The sequence below is a fragment of the Podarcis raffonei genome, chromosome 14, assembly GCF_027172205.1.
Source record: "Podarcis raffonei isolate rPodRaf1 chromosome 14, rPodRaf1.pri, whole genome shotgun sequence".
NCBI classification, from domain to species: domain Eukaryota; kingdom Metazoa; phylum Chordata; class Lepidosauria; order Squamata; family Lacertidae; genus Podarcis; species Podarcis raffonei.
Genome location: NC_070615.1, coordinates 32,701,001 through 32,720,572, shown reverse-complemented (window position 1 = coordinate 32,720,572; position 19,572 = coordinate 32,701,001). Strand labels below are relative to the sequence as shown.

Below are 19,572 nucleotides of genomic sequence, written 5' to 3'. Positions count from 1 at the left end.
CCTGTGCAATGCTTTCGCACTAAATCCCCCCAAGCCCTTACTTCATGCCATTCTGTTATTTCCCTCCGCTACTGCTCCAGACCGCTGGTTGCTGCAGAAAGAAGGATTGCGGTAGTGGATGGTGTAATGAGAGTGCTGCTGCTCACCTGACCGCTTGGGGATCACATCACTGGTGCTTACCAGTAGGAAGAAGGAAAGGGGTGAGATGGTGGCAAGGTCAGGATAGTGTAAAGAAAGCAGCAGAGCTAATCTGGTGCTCCCAGTGATGCATGTGCGCTTTGCTGACATCACTACTGTGTCACCCTCTACTTCGCAGTAAGAAGCAATGAGGGAACCATCAGGAGATCAGGTGGGCAGTGGCAGCCTACCACAACATCCGCTAGGAATGGAGCGTCATTACGTGGCTCATCTCTTCATTTCCAAATAAGATTATATTATAGTTGTGCTGGTGATATGGCCCATCTGAGGCTGGGGTGTTAAGAAAAAAACCCTCCTGGGTCAGGACAAAGATCCGCATCTAGTCCAGCATTCTCTTCTCACAGTGGTCAGATGCCCCTTTTGGAAAGCCTATAAACAGAACCTGAGTCATACAGCAGTCTCCCCCCCTTGTGATGATTCCCAGTAATTGGTACTCAGTGGAGGTGGAAAGTCTGTCTATTATGTTTTGTATTTTGGAACTTTTTTTTTTTAAAGAAACCTGTTAACTTTGGTTTGAGTGTATTTCAGATTGGATTATTGACAGGGTGATGAATTGTTTCCATTTCCAAATGGTGTGAGTTTGTTGTTTTTTTAAAAAAATGATTACTTTCTCTCTCTTTTTGGTGCTGCAGCTATCTTTAATTTGCAATACTGCTGGTACATGAAAGGGTTATCCAGAGATGGGAACAGCTCTTAGAATAGGAGAGATTCCTGGAAAGGAAGGGGCAATGTTGAGCTGCTGTAGCAAATGTCTTGGAATTTCCCAGATTTTATATCCAAAGGTTATACCAGTCTTTTAGAAATAACGTAGGAGATGGCATTTTCCCCTCCCTCTCAAAGGGGTTTCTATTTACATAAGAAAACACTCTGACCATGGCTGTAATTTCCACTGTGTTCAATGGAGCTTACTTTTCAGTAAGTGAACACAGAATACGGTGCCTGTGGCCTTCCAGATGTTGCAGGATTTATAACTTCTGTCAGCTTCAGCCAGCATGCCCAATGGTCAGGGATTCTGGGATCTGTAGTCAAACAACACCTGGAGGGCCATAGGACATCAGCCCACAGGCTAATTGATGTAATATAATGAGGGGCAGCCACTGGTAGTGAAACTTCTTTGTCAGGAAGATGAACGTTAAAAAACAACTACAACTCTCTCTTCAAAGCAGTTGAGCAAACAGATGTGAACAGCTTGGTGTTTGGTCCTCAATAGATTATGTATGATACATCTGGAGCAAAAATGTTCTACTTGCTCTGTACCTGTCTCGGTACCACTTTAATCACTGTGCTTCCAAAGTTTTCCGACACACACTTCATAACACTTGTCATGACATGATCAGTGGAGACTCTGCAACATCTGTTTGCAATTTTGCTTCTTTCTCTGCATGTGTGGGGGAGTCTTACATTATAATCAAAGGGATTAAAAGAAGAAGAAGAAGCTCTGTATCATCTCTTCCATTCAAAGTTAGGAGGAAAAAATATTGCTATTGCTTTTGAAAGATCCTGCAAGACTTTAGAATAGTCACAGGCCATGATGTCTGGTTTATATTAGCACAGTGCCAAAAACTTTCTCCTGTTGTTTTCCCACACTGTACTCTATCAACTAATGAGAAAATAAACTGCATTCAAAATTATCAAATAGTTTAAAAACAGGACTAGCCCTGCTTTTACTGTTATGCCATCATCCCTTAACGTTGGCCATGCTGACTGGGGCTGATAGGAAGCTGTGTTATACTGAGTCGGACTGTTGGTCTATCTTGCTCAGTATTGTCTACACTGACTGGCTGTGGCTCTCCAGGATTTCAGGCAAGAGTCCCTCCCAGCCCTACTGGAAATGCCAGGGATTGAACCTTGGACCTTCTGCACACAAAGCAGATGCACTACCACTGAGCTACCACTACTGCTACTACTACACATCTGCCCTATACAAGCCATACCATTGGTCCATATAGTTAGTATTGTCTATACTGACTAGAAGCTATTATCTAGGATTTCAGACAAGGGATGTGCCCATTGCTATCTGAAGATGCAGGGGCTTGAACCTGGTAGCTTTTGCATACAAAGCTGATACTCCATGTCATTCTTTCAGACAGATACTCTGTCATTGGTAGGAGTCGTAGCCCAACAACAGCTGGAGAGCACCACATTGGCCTCACCTGAGCCTGAAACACTTGAAACTCATAAGCTAGGAATGAAGATTCTGGCATTCTCATGATGTATGTCCCCTAGCTTTCAGTTCTCAAGCATACAAACACAATCTCTGTGCCTTTGGTCAGTAATGAATGGTGCCCATTGAGACTAGCAGGGTGGAGAAGCAGGCTATGCAGCTATGGGTGGAACTGGAGCAAATAACAGGCGAAGCAAAAGCCAGGCTTGTTGTTATTTAGTCGTTTAGTCATGTCCAACTCTTTGTGACCCCATGGACCAGAGCATGCCAGGCCCTCCTGTCTTACCGCAGTTTGGTCAAACTCATGCTGGTAGCTTTGAGAATATTGTCCAATCATCTTGTCCTCTGACGTCCCCTTCTCCTTGTGCCCTCCATCTTTCCCAACATCAGGGTCTTTTCCAGGGAGTCTTCTCTTCTCATGAGGTGGCCAAAGTATTGGAGCCTCAGCTTTGGGATCTGTCCTTTCAGTGAGCACTCAGGGCTGATTTCCTTAAGAATGGAGAGGTCTGATCTTCTTGCAGTCTATGGGACTCTCAAGAGTCTCCTCCAGCACCATAATTCAAAAGCATCAATTCTTCGGCGATCAGCCTTCTTTATGGTCCAGCTCTCACTTCCATACATCACTACTGGAAAAGCCAGGCAGAACCAACTAACTCTAGTTTTGTCCCCATCCTCTTCCCAAAGGTAGCACAGACGTAAACTGGAAGGCAGGCTGGTGGTGGGAGATGGGCCAATGCAGACAGGTTTGGGGGTGGGCAGTTCTCCTTTTGCCCCAACAGACCATGCTTCACTGCATCTAGTGCTACTTCTGTAAAAGAACATGTCAGAAAAGAGCTTTGAGCTGCCATTTTCTGTAAACAATAAGTGGGGAGGAGGAAACTAAGATGGTGTCATTTGAACAGAAAAAGAGCTCTGCTATATCAGACCGCAAGTATCATTTCGTTTTAACATCCTGCTTCGCAACACAGGCAATCAGATGCCTCCAAAAAACCCACCAAGAAGACATGATGTCAATAGCCTTCTACCATTGATGCTCCCAAGCAGCTGGTGGCAGTGATGGCCACACCGGCTTGGATAGCTTTAAAAGAAGATTAGACAAATGGCTACTACACTCACTGGCTATGCTCTGCCTCCACTGTCATAGATGTTATACCTCTGAATACCAGTTGCTGGAAACCACAGAGCAGGAGAGTGTGCTTATGCTTTGGTCTCGCTTGCAGGCTTCCCATGGGGACATTTGATGCTGAACCTGATGGGACACTGGCCTATGTTCTTATGATATTCAGTGAAGTCCTAACTCCTGGCTTGAAAGCTTCATGACTCCAAGTCATCAATAGACTTATGCTCCACAAATTTGTCTGAATCTGGCAAACTAATTATATGGCTTTTATTACTAGCAGAATAACAGCATCTTTGCCCTTTGATAGCATCTAGGGGCATCCCCTTTCTCCACCTAATTGAAGATATAAGGAAGAGATTTCAGACTTGACAAGCTTCCCAGTGATACAAAACCTCTGACATAGCTTGGCAGGCTTCATTTTAATTACCACCAATTCCCCTCCCCCTTGGTCAAGCATGTGTTTATTTAGAACTGGTGTGTGTGTGTGTGTGTGTGTGTGTGGTTTTTGGTTCAGTGGTCCAGGCCGCACCAGTGTTTGCCTCCAGATTTCTGCCGCATTCTGTTTATCGGTATCCAGCCCGCCTGCCCGACTCCCTGAAGATAAAATTTGCTAAGTGAACTTGACAGATTCCAGCCTGTCTCCATATGGCAGGGACCGGGCCAGCGCTTTGGAGACTGCCTGGATTCGGAAGCTGCTCTCACCTTATTAGAACAGCAGTGATTACATGTGAGTCAAGTTCACAGGGCCTTGTTTTAATTCTTTCAGACCCTGCTCAAGACTAGGGCTCTGCTTTTTCGCACGCCCCCCTCCCTTACAAATCCTCTCTTCTTCTTTTAATTGAGTAAGAATCAACATGGCTGGGAAGGAAAATGACCTCTTCCCCCTTCCTTTATCACATTTAAACAAGATAAAAAATGTGATGTGGTTGGATCTCTGGGTAAGGGATGCACAAAAGAGTGAGATTTGAGAACAAGTTGGCAATGCCTTATGAACATTCTTGGTTTTTAAAAGATGGTGAGGGTAGTAGGGGAACAATATGAACAAGCTTGTCATGATGTCTGGTTCTTTTTCTTTGGCCTTTATGTGCTAATTGGGGGCTTAGCTCTTTGTTTGCTGTTTAGCTATTAACAAATTAGCAGTGTTTGCTTTCTGTGTATTCAAAAGAAAGAAAATGTCAAATCCATGCCTTGACAACTTCTGAACACTGATTTGTTTCGAGAGATTTTCATTTACTGTAGGGTGAAGAGAGTTTGCAGATAGATAGATAGATAGATAGATAGATAGATAGATAGATAGATGATAGACTATGTGTTGAGATTCCTTCCAATTCAACGATCCTATGCTCCCATGTGAGAAGTTTCTTAGATTGGAAAATCACTGTTTTACCATCCCACAAGTTCATAAAGGCAAGTTAGGGGAGGCCACGATGGGACATTTACATTTTTAAATACAGTGGTACCTCGGGTTACAGACGCTTCAGGTTACAGACTCCGCTAACCCAGAAATAGTACCTCGGGTTAAGAACTTTGCTCCAGGATGAGAATAGAAATCACACAGCAGTGGCAGTGGGAGGCCCCATTAGCTAAAGTGGTACCTCAGGTGAAGAGCAGTTTCAGGTTAAGAACGGACCTCCAGAACAAATTAAGTTCTTAACCCAAGGTACCACTGTATATTTCTTCAAAATCATGAATTCAAAATTTTGATGCCAGATGACATTATCATAAGTGGAAAAATGTGCCCCTGCTACCACAGCCATGCCAACAATCCTATGGGGCATTGATATCATTTGAGAAAGCTGCACCGGAGTACAGTGCACCTGTGCAGAATATTTAAGAAATTGCCCCTTATGTAAACGGAGGCTGATTTAGGACTTAGATACAGATTTATTTATTTATTAAAAAAAGGAGTCCACATGAGTAAATAGAAATGAAATAGAATTGAATGGGCTTATGAGTGCGCATAGGCAAAACTGCCACAGATCAGAAAACAGACTAATCTGCCCACCTCTTGTGTTGCCATTATCATCCTGAGATTTTGCAACATGGCTCTTGAGAAGCACCGTTCTTTCTCCTTTGAGTCTTCTCTCTTGCATTAATTTCAGGTTCATTGGGCAGTTTAGTGGATTCTGCCCCCAGTTCCACAATGCCTTTTGCAACTCTGTGGACCATCTGTGCTTACCTTTCCCTCCCGAGCGGCGTCTGCGTTTGCTTCACCTTTAATTAATTTAATTTGCGTTCAGTTGTCTGTTTGAAAGGGAAGAGGCATCTGCTGAGAACTAGGAATCACCTGTGGGAGCATTTGTGGGCAGATGTGTGACATTGGTGACTCACCTTTTGGCTTTTGGACTTTCCAGAGGCAGGCCTGTCATTACACAAATGTAAGTGTATGATCCAACTCTTCCTAGCTGTCCACCTCTCTCCAGAATGTGTGTTTTTTGTCCCCCCCCCCAAAGTCAACTGTAGGTGTGCTTATGTGTTGACTGATGGGGCTTAGAGTCATCCAGTCTAAACTTATGAGCACTGGTGACTTCCCTGCCCCATTAAAAACGTATAGGCATTTAAAGACAAGCCAGCCACTGTGTCTATCTCACCGCTGTTCTTTGCACCTGTATCTACACTAGGCAAAATAGGCACCAAGGTCTGCTCCTGATTTTAAAGGCCATGACAAGCTGTGACTCAAAATTCATCATCCTGGGCAACACAAACAGTTGTGGAAGCTGTCTTATACCAAGCCAGACCATGGGACCATCTAGCTCTGCAATGACTAGCAGTGGTTTTTCAGAGTGCTCTCAATCCTCATGGTTCTGAATTTAAGAGAACCATGGCAAGCTGCCTTCTACAATTTCAGAGCTTTGATCTATTTAGCTCAGCATTGTCAGATCCTCAAACCATCTACCACAGTATTGTTTACATTGACTGGCAGAGCAGCTCTCCAGGAGACATCCACATCTCTACTGGAAGATGTTGGGGATTGAAAGTGGGGCATTGCAGATGCAAAACACATGCTCTGTCTCGGTGCTATCAACTTTCATTTGCTCCTCACTAGGACTGGTAGTCCAAAGCAGGTAAAGGAACTCTGTATGCAGTGGGAAAAGTTACAATGGGACTTGAGATACCAGTGAAAATTTCAGCTTGAAGCACAGTGTCAAGGCACAGTTGGAAGAAAGAGCTGGAGTGTGTTCAAAAAACCCTAACAAGACACCTGCTTTGTTGTTGTTGTTTAGTCGTTTAGTCGTGTCCGACTCTTTGTGACCCCATAGACCAGAGCACGCCAGGCACTTCTGTCTTCCACTGCCTCCCGCAGTTTGGTCAAACTCATGCTGGTAGCTTCGAGAACACTATCCAACCATCTCATCCTCTGTCGTCCCCTTCTCCTTGTGCCCTCCATCTTTCCCAACATCAGGGTCTTTTCCAGGGAGTCTTCTCCTCTCATGAGGTGGCCAGAGTATTTGAGCCTCAGCTTCAGGATCTGTCCTTCCAGTGAGCACTCAGGTCTGATTTCCTTCAGAATGGATAGGTTTGATCTTCTTGCAGTCCATGGGACTCTCAAGAGTCTCCTCCAGCACCATAATTCAAAAGCATCAATTCTTCGGCGATCAGCCTTCTTTATGGTCCAGCTCTCACTTCTATACATCACTACTGGGAAAACCATAGCTTTTACTATACGGACCTTTGTTGGCAAGGTGATGTCTCTACTTTGTAAGATGCTGTCTATGTTTGTCATTGCTTTTCTCCCAAGAAGCAGGCGTCTTTTAATTTCGTGACTGCTGTCACCATCTGCAGTGACCACGGAGCCCAAGACACCTGGTAGATTAGACCAAATCCCCATCTACTCCAGCATCGTTTGGCCAAACTCATGATTTGGGGAAATTCACAAGTAGGACCTGAGCATAGCAGCCTCCTCCTCTCTGGTATCCAGATGCACACTGCTAGTAGCCATAGAGAGCTCTGTCCTCCATGAATTTTCACAATCCTCTTTTAAAGCCATCCAAGTTGATAGTCGTCATTTCAATTTATATGACCAGATTCCCTATTTAAGCCATGGCCAGATGACCTTAGCAATGGAAATAGTTCCTGTTACTTGGATTGTGGCCTTCAACAAAACATAACTTTGTTACAGAAGGTGGAATTAATTTTGAGAACTTTGGCTTGCCTTCATCTGTGACACAGTAGCCATAATTCTTTAGCCAACATGGTGTCCTCCAGAGGATGTTGGCCTCCAACTCCCATCCAACACAGGCAGCATCTGAAGGGTACCATGCTGGCTTACCCCGCTATACTTTTGATCCATGTATGTTGGGGGTATGATTGCCTTTGGTGCAGTTCCCATGTGACAGTGCATCTCTCTTGTGGCTGCATGCTAGAGAGAGCTTCACCCATTGAATATTTCCCAGTCTCTCATTTGTTAAAGCCAAAATTGGTCTGCCGAGGTGTGTGGGGAGAGAAGAGGTGTCAGTCTTAGCTCAGGAATCATTAAATTACTATTAGCAAATCTTGGGTAGATGTCACACTCAAGGAAATATCCTTAATCTTTTCTCTTTCTCCTTTCATGGCAGTGTTAGCAAAACAGTTCACTCTACCGTTCAAATACTAATGGCACCCAAGTCACATCGAAAAGAGAGTCTGTTATTAATCTGATGGCATGTCACTGTCGAACTTTAACAACCTCTGTTCCGTATGTCTGCTGACGGAAAAGTCACAAGCAAATCCTTGGCGTAGATCAAAATCCGGCAGCCTAAAATTTGTAGTGTCAGATCCCTGACTGGAAGAAAAATGTATTTGTTGAACATAGCTATCAAGTGGAGGCCTGCACAACTGGGCACCCACCACCTCCCTGCAATTCTGAATGCATGACCACCAGGGAGGCCAAATAGGAACATGATCTTTATAAGTAATGGTGGTATGGAAGGGAGCGAGGACAGAATTTGATCATCTTCCATGGCTGCTGGGGCTATATTTGGCTTAGACAGGAACAGAGGAAGCTGCCTTATTCCAAGTCATATTATTGGTCCATTCAGTTCAGTATTGGTCACCCAGACTACAGTAGCAAGAAGTGCAGGGTCTCTTCATGATAGTCACAGCCACATCCCCTTATAAGATTATACAACCTTACCTTATAATTAAAGAAGAAGAAGAAGACAACATTGCGTTGCAACGGTCAGTGTAGATCTCTTTGTGTTGCCTTTCAGCTATGTTCTGTGTACATACTTGGGAAATGATTTGGAGTGCTCCAGCATCTTCTCTCAGAGTGACTTCAGTTGTGTTTTCTGCAAAGTTCCATTGTGTGTAAAAGACCTTGCACACCATTCTCTTGAAACTGAAGCACCTTGTGTTTTAGGTGTTCCTCAATGCTTAGCTTTGGAGCATACAGTGGCTAAAGCGCTCCCTTTTCACATTGGGCACTGGAGTCAAGCATCAAACTACAGTCCTTCAGATAGCCAATAAAAAAGTAAAAAAAGCAATAAAAACGGGCAATGACTGAAGAGCATAACATGCCTTACCAGAATAAAAGGGTATTCCCTGCTGACTCACTGTGATCAAGGAGAAGGCCAGTTGTCTCTTCTGGCGCAAGGAGTTCCATAGCATGGGGCACGATAGAGAAGGTCCTCCCTTGTGGGCCTAGCAACCCAATGTCGGAAGATAGAGCAGGTCCACCCTATATAACTGGATCATACAGACATAGGCTAGTTGATTATTCTGTTTGGGGGTTTCCTTTAGCCTCCACACACATGGGGGGTGGAGGTGGGAGGGAGAGATAATGCATTTAAAAAGTTTATTTTAGGAATATAGAAAAGTGGATAATTTTCCTGTAGAGAAATATACTGCAGATCTCTCTGGAGGTGTAACAGACTTCCTACGTATCTATTTTTAAACTGCTCTTCACCAAGTGCTTGTCCAAATCCTGCCTACGTGCCATTCTGTACAAAAATGAAAGCACACACACACCTACATGTTTTGATCATTCTCCATGCACCCCCCTCTTCACTTTTTGCCCCCTAAGAAAAACTTTGTTATTCTGCAGTGGAATTTGACCTACTACCACCTCTGAGTACAACCCATGGCTATTGATTTTGAAAAGCTTTGGGCTTTTGTTGTTTTTTAACATTGCTTAAGCATCTACTGTAAAGAAAGAAAGAAAACAGGACAGATAATTCTGGATGCAAGCATTCGTGTTTTTATAGGGCAGAAGGGATCCATATCAAAACCCTTCATCTTATCCATAGGTTCACAATGTATCCATTGCTCACACCTCAAGTCTGTCGGTAGACAATGTTGGAAGTACAACAGCAGGGATCATTCAGTTTCTAATTGAAGGGGTTAATTTTGTTCTCATTGTTTTACCCCACCTCAAGTAGGTGGGGTGAAAGTATTGCTTAGCAAACAGTCAGAGAGGCATTTTTTTTTGCTGAGATAGCACATGATCTGATTTTGTTGTGTAGTTCTGAAGTTTTCCTTTGGACTCAGCACAGTTATGCTTCGGGTTGAAGTAGCTTCGGGTTGAGCATTTTTGGGTTGCGTTCCGCGGCGACCTGGAAGTAATGGAACGCATTACTTCCGGGTTTCACCGCTCACGTATGCACAGATGCTCAAAATGATGTTACACACATGCGCAGAAGCAGCGAATCGCGACCCACGCACGTCCAGACGCAAGTTGCGTTCACTTCAGGATCCGAACAGGGCTCCGAAACGGATCCCGTTCGCATCCAGAGGTACCACTGTATGCATTATTTTACTAACATACAACACCACTTTATGGTGGGGATGGAGGGGAATGAACACTTCCTTTTCTTTCAAATGCCCAACAAAACCAAATCTGCATACCGAAGTGGCTTACCGGATGGAGCTGAGCTGCTGCATTGCCTATTCATCTAGTGGATCATTGTCACTGGGGGCGTAAGGGGGAGGGTTAAGATGGCAGGAAGGTTGGTGCATTGCAAACACTCTGGCAGAAGTGCAAGATGGGCCCTGTGGGTGTGTTCACACTGCACCAACCTCCCTGCTTCTTCAGCCCACCCATAGCTCAGTGGTAGAGCATCTGCTTTGCATGCAGAAAGTTCCACATTCAGTCCCCAACAGTTCCAGATACGGCTTGGCATGTCCCTTGGTTTGAATGCCTGGAGAATCTCTGTCAGTGTAGACGATACCAAGCTAGATGGACCCAATTGGTCTGGTTCAATATATGGCAGCTTCCTATCTTCCACTGAAGATTATGTCTTGCATTTTGTAAAAGCTTATTTATAGACTGTTTTATATTTTAAAACATTTAAAACAGCATACAACATAAAAGTTTAAAACACAACAGAAATACATAAGTATAAAACTGGAGAACGTAATCCAAACTCATGGATGTGTGTGCAGGCAACATTATTGATCAGGAAAAGCCTATTTGAGCACCTATGTCTTAAGCATGCACCGAGAAGATACTAAGTTTGTGCTTGTTTACTCTCCAAGAAGAATAGTTCCAAAGAGTAGAGTCTGTGCTAAATTGGGTTAGAGATTTAGGCCGGTATATATGATGCTAAGAATGTCAGACTTGCATTTTTGCAGACCTCCTGTATCCTCAAACCTTGGATCATCCCATCTGGCTGGGCAACTTTGGACTGGTCACTATCACTCAGCTTAGTTTACCAGAGGGTTGTTGGGAGGTTAAAATAAGATCACTAGCCTCCAGCATAAGTCACCCTTAAGCTTCTTGGATAAATAAGTAGATCGGGCAAGGAAGATGGGCAAGAAGGAGGCTGGGTCTCACATACTAGCTGTTAACAAGCAGTTTACAGGCCCTTTTTTTCATTCTTTAAAAAAATACGTCATGGGAAATTGTCAGCATTTTCTTTCACTTATCTCCTAATATACACATTTTTGTATGTGTTGCCTAATACACACACACTTTTGCAATGCACCCCCCTTAATATATTATGATTTTATGCATGCTGTGTTCACTGATATATGCATTCATTTAGGAACATTTTCTCCTAATATACCAATGCCTATGCACTTTTTCAAAGGATGGCTGTGTTTCAGTTCGTGCATTATTTCGGGAACTGTGAATTGGGTAGGTTCACATTAAATTGAAAATTGGATGGAATTTTTAAAAAGAAAAGAAAATAAAAACTGCAGAGGAATTTCTCTCTCCCCACTCCCCACTCCAATCCCTACTAGACAGAGCTATTTGAATTTTCTGCCTCAGGCAACAAAATGCTCTAGTTCAGCAGTAACTCAGAGACATTCTTTTGTGCATGTGAACACAAGTGCTGTAGATAAATGAAAGATGTTTCCTTCACCTTTTGTTGTCTAACTTCCCAGGAAGACCAATCTATTTTACAGCTAAGAATGCTTCCAAAATTCTCCCCATCTGAACTTCTCCCTGGGTTTAAGAATTACCGTATTTTTTGCACCATAACACTCACTTTTTTCCTCCTAGAAAGTAAGGGGAAATGTCTGTGCGTGTTATGGAGGGAATGCCTACGGGTGGCATGCCTACGGATTTTCCTCCTCTAAAAACTACGTGCGTGTTATGGTCGGGTGCGTGTTATAGAGCGAAAAATACGGTATCTGATGCGTCTTGGTTCTGAAATGGAAACAATGCACAAGAAATTCACCATTGATCTTTAAAGTGAAAAATAGAATTCACATTTTCTAGAGTACTGGGCCAGACACACACTTGGTTCCACTGTGCCTTTGTCTTCCCCCCACATTGTTAACACACTTGTATGCATTGATAAAACACTGCAACATGATCACATTGAGATTCTGCTTGTGTTTTCCCCATGAGTGAGCACATGGATTTATTACAGTTGCCGAGCAATCAGATTTGATACAAACAGGATAGAAATACATAAAAAGAATGCAGGGAAATCCCCAAAGGGAACTGATATGGCTCAAATTGGTGGGAAGAACTTTGGCTCAGTAGTAGAGCACATGCTTTGCATGTAACCGAGGCAGATTGTGGTGACAAGAGATGAAGTTCTAGGCCTAATAGACAAAATAAAACCTGACAAATCACTGGGTATTGATGGTTTCCACCTGAGAGTTCTCAAAAAACTCAAATGTGAAATTGCTGATCTTCTAACAGAAATATGTACCTTGTCCACCAGATCATTCTCCGTACGTGAGGACTGGAAAGTAGCCAATGTAACAACATTTTTTAAGAGAGAGAGAGATCCCGGTAAGATCCTGGAAATTACAGGCCAGTTAGCTTAATATCTGTCCTGAGAAAAATAGTGGAATTTTTGTTAAAGATAAAATAACCAAGGGCAAGTCCTGTCTTATTAACCTAGCTGGACACTGTGAGAACAGGATGTTAGCCTGGATGAGCCATTGGCCCTGATCCAACAGGCTCTTCTTGTGTTCTTATGTTATGTTGTGTTCTTGTGTTCTTACGCAAAAGGCCCAAAATTCAACCCCCAGCATCCCAGTAGGGCTGGGAGAGATACAGCCTGAAATCTTGAATAGATGCTGTCAGTCATTATGGATAGTTCTGAGCTTAATGAAACAATGATCTGACCAAGTAAAAAGTAGCAAAACCAGCTCTAAGTGAGCATTTATTATCCCTCGTTGGATGTTTGCTCTGTAACCAAAAGCCTAACTTAGATGGGGAAGGGAGAGGCAGCTCTCAAACTGAAACATCTACTAGCAGGAAAGTACAATCAGGGCTTGAATTGTACACCATTCCACTCCCCAAATCAAGTCCTAATTAGTCTAGCTCTAGATCTCTGTATTGTTGAATTTCAATCCTTCAAATTCTCCTGTGCAAAACCTTCCTCATCGCTATATACTGATGATGCTGTTCTGCTTTCCAAGAATGTGATATACATCTGTGTCTGTGCACATGCAAAAATTGATAAAACAGTGCAAGAGAGAGAGAGAGAGAGAGAGAGAGAGAGAGAGAGAGAGAGAGAGACGAGTAAACTTTATGTGATTGTGCATGCTGTTGTATGAAGATTCAGAACCAGTCAGAATGGAAAGATAGAAATTCTCTCATTCTTCTTTATAGTGGAGAGGAGCTTTTCTGCCCAGGAAATCCCTTCATTGTTAGCAAATATTTCTTCCTGCTCCTTCATAATTAGCCTTGGCATCGCAAGGGTGGGAAGCTGGCCTTTGACGTGTCACATTCCCAGCACACGGAAAGTGCTGCTTAATTAAAGCCAGGCTGGTGTTAGGCAAGAAAGAAAAAGAGAAAAGGAAAGGAAAAGAGGAACTGGGGTGAAGAAGACCCAAGCCTGGACAGATACATGACACCCAGTGCTCCCCCCCCACCGAAAAATAGGTATCGGTGCTCACCATGAAGTTGTTACAGTTAGTGCCACACTTTTTAACAACAACAAAATAGAGGTGCCAGGGCTGCGGACCCTTGAGTACCCCGAAGGGAAAAAAAGCACTGATGATACCTCACTCCGCATTCCTCTGTGACTGTGGGTGGTTGGCTAATTCTCCTTTACATCTTAATTTGCACCATGCTTTAATATCCCCAGGCAGTGGTGCTGTGTATCACCAGATGGGATCTCGCTGTTAATGTAGGTTAACATGGTAATGGGGTGGAGGTTGGGGAAAGAGCTGCCTTTGCTTTGAAAGAGGCCCTTAGCCCTTGGAGGCGGGACTCTATGTTCTTAAGCACAGGATTTCAAATTACAGGATAGGGGGTGTAGAAAGAGGACAGTTGGCTCTTTATATTTTGTGACACCCCCCACCCCACTAATAGGTTTAATACTTATTAGGTTGCATGAAACGTTGGACATACCTATTAAAATTATTAACATTAATGGACAAGTTGCTTTGGGTCACTTTTCCTGACAAAAGTGGCTAATAAATGCTAATAATAATAATAATAATATTACAACAACCAATGATATTATAGGTTTTAAATACTTCAGTACTTTTAAAATAATTTCAGTAAGAAATGGGTAGGGGAGCAAGATTGCTTACAAAAACGGCTTACACAATAGTGCAAAGATTAAAACCAGCATAAAACCCCAAACCAAATGAAAGACTAAAAACACATCCCAGTGCTTAATACCATTATGTTCATTCTTTATTTCAGGGTGGCAGCGGGAGTGATAGTGTAATGAAGGCTGGAATTTTCCCAGGGAAACCCAGTTGATGTCAATCACTTTCAGCAAAATTTGAGCCACCAGCATAGAAGGCCATTTCTTTGATAATTCCTGGGGCCCTTTCACTCGGATACTCTGCCACCGGGGACAGGGATGTAGCGTCTCCTATTGCTGCCCGGGCACGTGCATAGCCGATGCTCAGAAATGATGCAAGTTGTAGTCCAAACCCTTTGGAGCAGGCTGGGTTTGATTTTCCCCATCCCATTTCTTTGTTAGCCTTCCTGCTCCTGACCAAATGTCTTCACATCCCTATCCATGTCAGCCTGCCCCTCCCAGGATCCTCTGAAATCTCCCAACCTCCAGGTTAGGAGCGGTTCTTGAACTGGAACATTTCTCAACACATTCTAATTTGCCGTGCATTTGCTGAACATGCAAAAAGTTGAATGGTGAAGCTCTGCTTTTGTATGCAAGATGTTTCTGGCTGGGAACAGGAATTTTGATTAGTTATTGCCACACTATGTAGAAATTGATTGCTGGTAGGTATTCATTCGGGGGGAAAATGGTCTTATTTTAAATATTACAATTGCATTTTATGGTACATCACTCGTGTCAAGTTAAATTTAATCATATTAGCATTTTAAAAAAGGGTATTCTGAATACCTGCTCACCCCGCTGCCGGAAGGAAGGGTTTATGAAGCCTTCACTTTTATTTAATAATCCAATGTCTATATTAAACAATTTGGATATGCAATATATCCTTCAACAAATCTATTCTATTGATTGCCTTTTTAACGGATGAGGGAAACACATGGCCTCATGGCTAGGTGGGGGGGGGGATGTGCCCAGGTAATTATTACTTCTTCATTTCTAAAAGCTACACCTAGAAGGGAAGGAAGGGAGGTCCCATTTCCTTGTTGCAGAAATAAGCATAATTGTGGCACAACTTGATGTGCAGAGCAATCCTAAACCTGGCCGGTCACCACCACATCTACAGCTCTGCTAGTTTTGGTGACTAGGGTACAGGGTGGGAGGAGGCAAAGCCCTTCTCTGTGCTAGCCTGGAGCTAGCATCAAAACTGTGCCCAGATCTGGTTTAATGCTTTCAAGTGATGGTAGTATAGCTGTTTCAGGATCCCAAGTTGGCCCTGTCCTCAGAATGCCCCAATTTTGTGGCTTTCTGTGGACTACTATTTATGTCCACTCATAATTGACAGTCAGGGACGTGGGTGGCGCTGTGGGTTAAACCACAGAGCCTAGGACTTGCCGATCAGAAGATTGGTGGTTTGAATCCCCGCGACGGGGTGAGCTCCCATTGCTGGGTCCCTGCTCCTGCCAACCTAGCAGTTCAAAAGCACGTCCAAGTGCAAGTAGATAAATAGGTACCGCTCCGGTGGGAAGGTAAACGGTGTTTCCGTGCACTGCTCTGTTTCGCCAGAAGCGGCTTAGTCATGCTGGCCACATGACCCCGAAGCTGTACGCCGGCTCCCTTGGCCAATAAAGCAACATGAGTGCCGCAACCCCAGAGTCAGCCATGAGTGGACCTAAGGGTCAGGGGTCCCTTTACCTTTACCTTTATTGAATCAGTAGAAAAAAGTTAACCAGAATCAAAGTGTTGACTTGTCCTGATGGGCAGTGGCTCTCCAGGATTATAGGCTGGAAATCTCTCTCTGCCCTACCTGGAAATAACAGGAATTGATCCTGGGACCTTCTGCATCTACAGCTGATGCTCCCCTTTTCAGCTATGACCTTTTCCGCTTAAATTCACCTTTGATACTACCAAGTTTTGATAAGGAGCAGGGGCGGCCCAGCCCATTTCAATGTCTGAGGCAAAATGGGATGGTGCTCCCCCATCCCACCTACCCCATGAAGCCTGACTTACCAGGGTCACACAGCTGCAGTGGCTTCTGGTGAGATCTCATGAGAGTTCTGTGAGATCTTGCCAGAAGCCTCTGCAGCTGCACAGCGACAGCAGGGGTGGGCAGGATGCCTGCAGGTTCATTGCCCTATGGGATTCTGCCGCCCAAAGCGGCTGCTTCAGTCTACCTTATGGGCAGGCCAGCCCTGATAAAAAGGACTCACACAAAAGATGCTATTCTCCATAAATAATACTTTATAGATTTACATGGTTCCAAAATAGAAAGGGGGGCAATATCAGGGAGCAATGAAATGATGAAATTGCAGATGTTAAATAGGTCAAACATACACATTCACATTTAGTGATGCAGACAGGAAGGAAAAGACTCATTGTGAGCTGAAGGAAGTGCCTTGTCCCTCAGAGGTATATGTTACTTGCAAAATGTATAGCCCGAAAATACAAGCGCTTTGTGTCTGTAGTCAGGGGTAGCATGTTAAACCAACCGTGTTTAAAAGATGTCAAATGTAGGTCAACTGGACTTCCAGCTGAGCAAATAAAGTGGAATTATAACTCATAGATGCTGTTTGAGACAAATATCTGTAGCCAGATAATGCTATCTCCATTCTTTTCTTTCCCAGCAAAGCCAAACTCTGTTTTCAGTATACCTGTCAATGGCTGGGAAATCCAAACAAGCCAGAGTTCAGCTCTCTGCTCTGTAATCTCCTTTCCCCTGTTATTAGCTCCTTTGCTGAAAAGCAAAGGCAATAATGCTAGGATAGGTTTAATGGCTTGCTTTCAGTCAGGGCATATTCTTAAATGTATTATATTGTAATTAGTCCCCAAAAAGAGAGGGGAAAATGCCCACCTAACTGGGGATGTGTATATGGCAGGTTTCATTATGCACAAATGTTCATCCTTGACCTTACACTTACAGGCTGGTTGAAACTGATACGTAGTCTTCTCTCTTGGCCTTCATACGTGGTCTGTAGGTTATGAGGCATGCAAACAGATTTGAGAGGATGTTGGTTGTAGAGCAAATGAAGGTGTTTCTGGATGAGACTGATTATCTAGATCCGCTACTATCTGGGATCAGAACCAGTTTTGGAACTAAATCAGCCTTGGTCACCGTGATATATGACCTTTTTCATGAAAGGGAAAGGGGCTGTGCAAGTCTGCTACTTGATCTCTCAGTAGCCTTTGATAGCATTGACCATGGTGTCCTACCAGTCCAACTTAGTGAGGTGGATATTGGAGGTTATTATGGTGGCTCTCTTGGGCCTCTATGGAGATGCTGGGGATTGAACCTTCAACCTTCTGCATGCAAGGCAGATACTTTTCCCACTGAGCTGTGCACCTGCCCCAGATTGAATAAATGACCTTTGAGGTCTCCTTCAGTTCTCTTATTCTGTTTTCAGCTTGCCAATGGGGTTAGGTTGCAATGTAGATCTGATGACAGAATTGTGTCTATATTTCTTTTCTTTTTTGTTCTTCCTGGGAAATATGGGTCACCTGTAAATAAAAATTCACCAGCTGTGTTTCTTTGCTACCTCTGGATTCCTGTGTCTGATGACAGCTCATGATAGATAGATAGTAAATATGAATTCTTTAGGGCTCTTTGTATCTTTTTAGCTTTCCTCACAGATATGTGATTTAATTAGAACTTTAATCATTTTGGGGCCAACCTCTAGAGTCCTTTAAAGGTCCTTTAAATAGTGAAGTGTTAGCTAGCTTAACTAGCGATATGTAGAGAAACTGCAGCTGAGAATCGCTTCTGAAGTATTTCCCTTGGCAGGCAAACAGGCGACCAAAGGTATAAGAAATGTAATTTATTAAAAAAGAGAAAAAGTGCCTTTAATTTAGGGTGTGTGCACTCCCCCCCCATGTGTGCATCATTTCTACTACTGCAGAGTTTTCCAAACTGTGTGTCGCAACACATTCGTGTGTAGAGCGAACGCTCCCTGCGCTCCTCCCAGGGTTGGACAGGGGTTAGCTTAACCTCTGGTTTGCTGGTAAAACCAAATTACTGTGTCTCAAAATGAGGCATGGCTAAAAAGTGTGTTACCAATATGAAAAGTTTGGAAAGCTACTGTATGAGCACTAATGTACCCAGAGTTTTCCCTTAGCTAATCTGTGGTCCCACTTTTCTTCCAATCTGTACATAGAGTAGGTATTAGTTAGTTAGTTTTTCTTTTAGCCCACTCCTCCGTGGTTATAGTTATGGGGTATGTAAAACATATGGAATGCAATTATGAAAAAAACGCAGTAAAAACCAATGCAAATAAATGCAACACAACTGGCAAAGCATTTGGGCAATCAGCTGTGAAGCAATTAGGTGCCTTTGCCCCCCTTTTGTTAAGATTAGAGCCCCCTCTCCCTGCTGTAGACATGAACAACAAATCTGACTGCTACAGTTATCCCTCGCTTAAGCAGGTTCAAAGCTGGTTTAATTTGGTAGTGCAGACATGTTGTGCATGTCATATTTTGTGCATGATTCTGTGGTTCTAAGCTCTATGGGTGTTCAGCAGGGGAATATTCAGGGCATGCATCTGGAATCTCCCATGGCAGAGCTGGGATTTCACAGATTTAGATGATAATCAAGTTCTTTTTTGTGTATCAACACCCCTGCCACAGCCTTGTGCTTCAGAATAATTTATATTGGACCCAATGAAGTTACTGCTGCAGCCGGGATATCTCTGTATCAGAGCTACACCTCTGACATCAGAGAGGGAGCTCTGAGGTATCTTGTTGATGCTCTACTGGATACCACAGGGTTACACCTTACTTAAGCATTTTCTTTCAAGATACAAATTCCAATATGTATTTTGAGACATTTCAGCTGCTGTGAACCATGTCACAGTGTTAGAAGAAGTGCAAAATTCACTGGATAGCTGAGTTCTAAGCCACCCATTACTTCAAGATCAGGTCTTTTCAGATAGGAATTTTGAAAAAGATCCATTCCCTCAGTCATCTGCTATCACAGGCAGAAATGCTTCTGAATATCAGGAACTGCAGGAGGGGAGAGTGCTGTTGTGCTCAGGTCCTGCTTGTGGGCTTCCCAGAGGCACCTGGTTAGCTACTGTGTGGAGATAATGCTGGGCCTTTGGTCTGATTTATCCGACTTTTCTTAAGTTTGTGTCCCTCATCAGCAAGGGGAAAGGACATGCAAGCATTCATGAATGATAATGTTA

The 19,572-nt window shown here is 43.5% G+C and overlaps 1 protein-coding gene across 28 annotated transcripts in view; it reads left to right on the top strand.

Annotated features, from left to right (window-relative positions):
- Window positions 1-19,572, top strand: part of RBFOX1 (RNA binding fox-1 homolog 1) — a 1,472,193-nt gene that overhangs the window by 1,287,820 nt on the left and 164,801 nt on the right. The gene's annotated exons all lie outside the window — the stretch shown is intronic.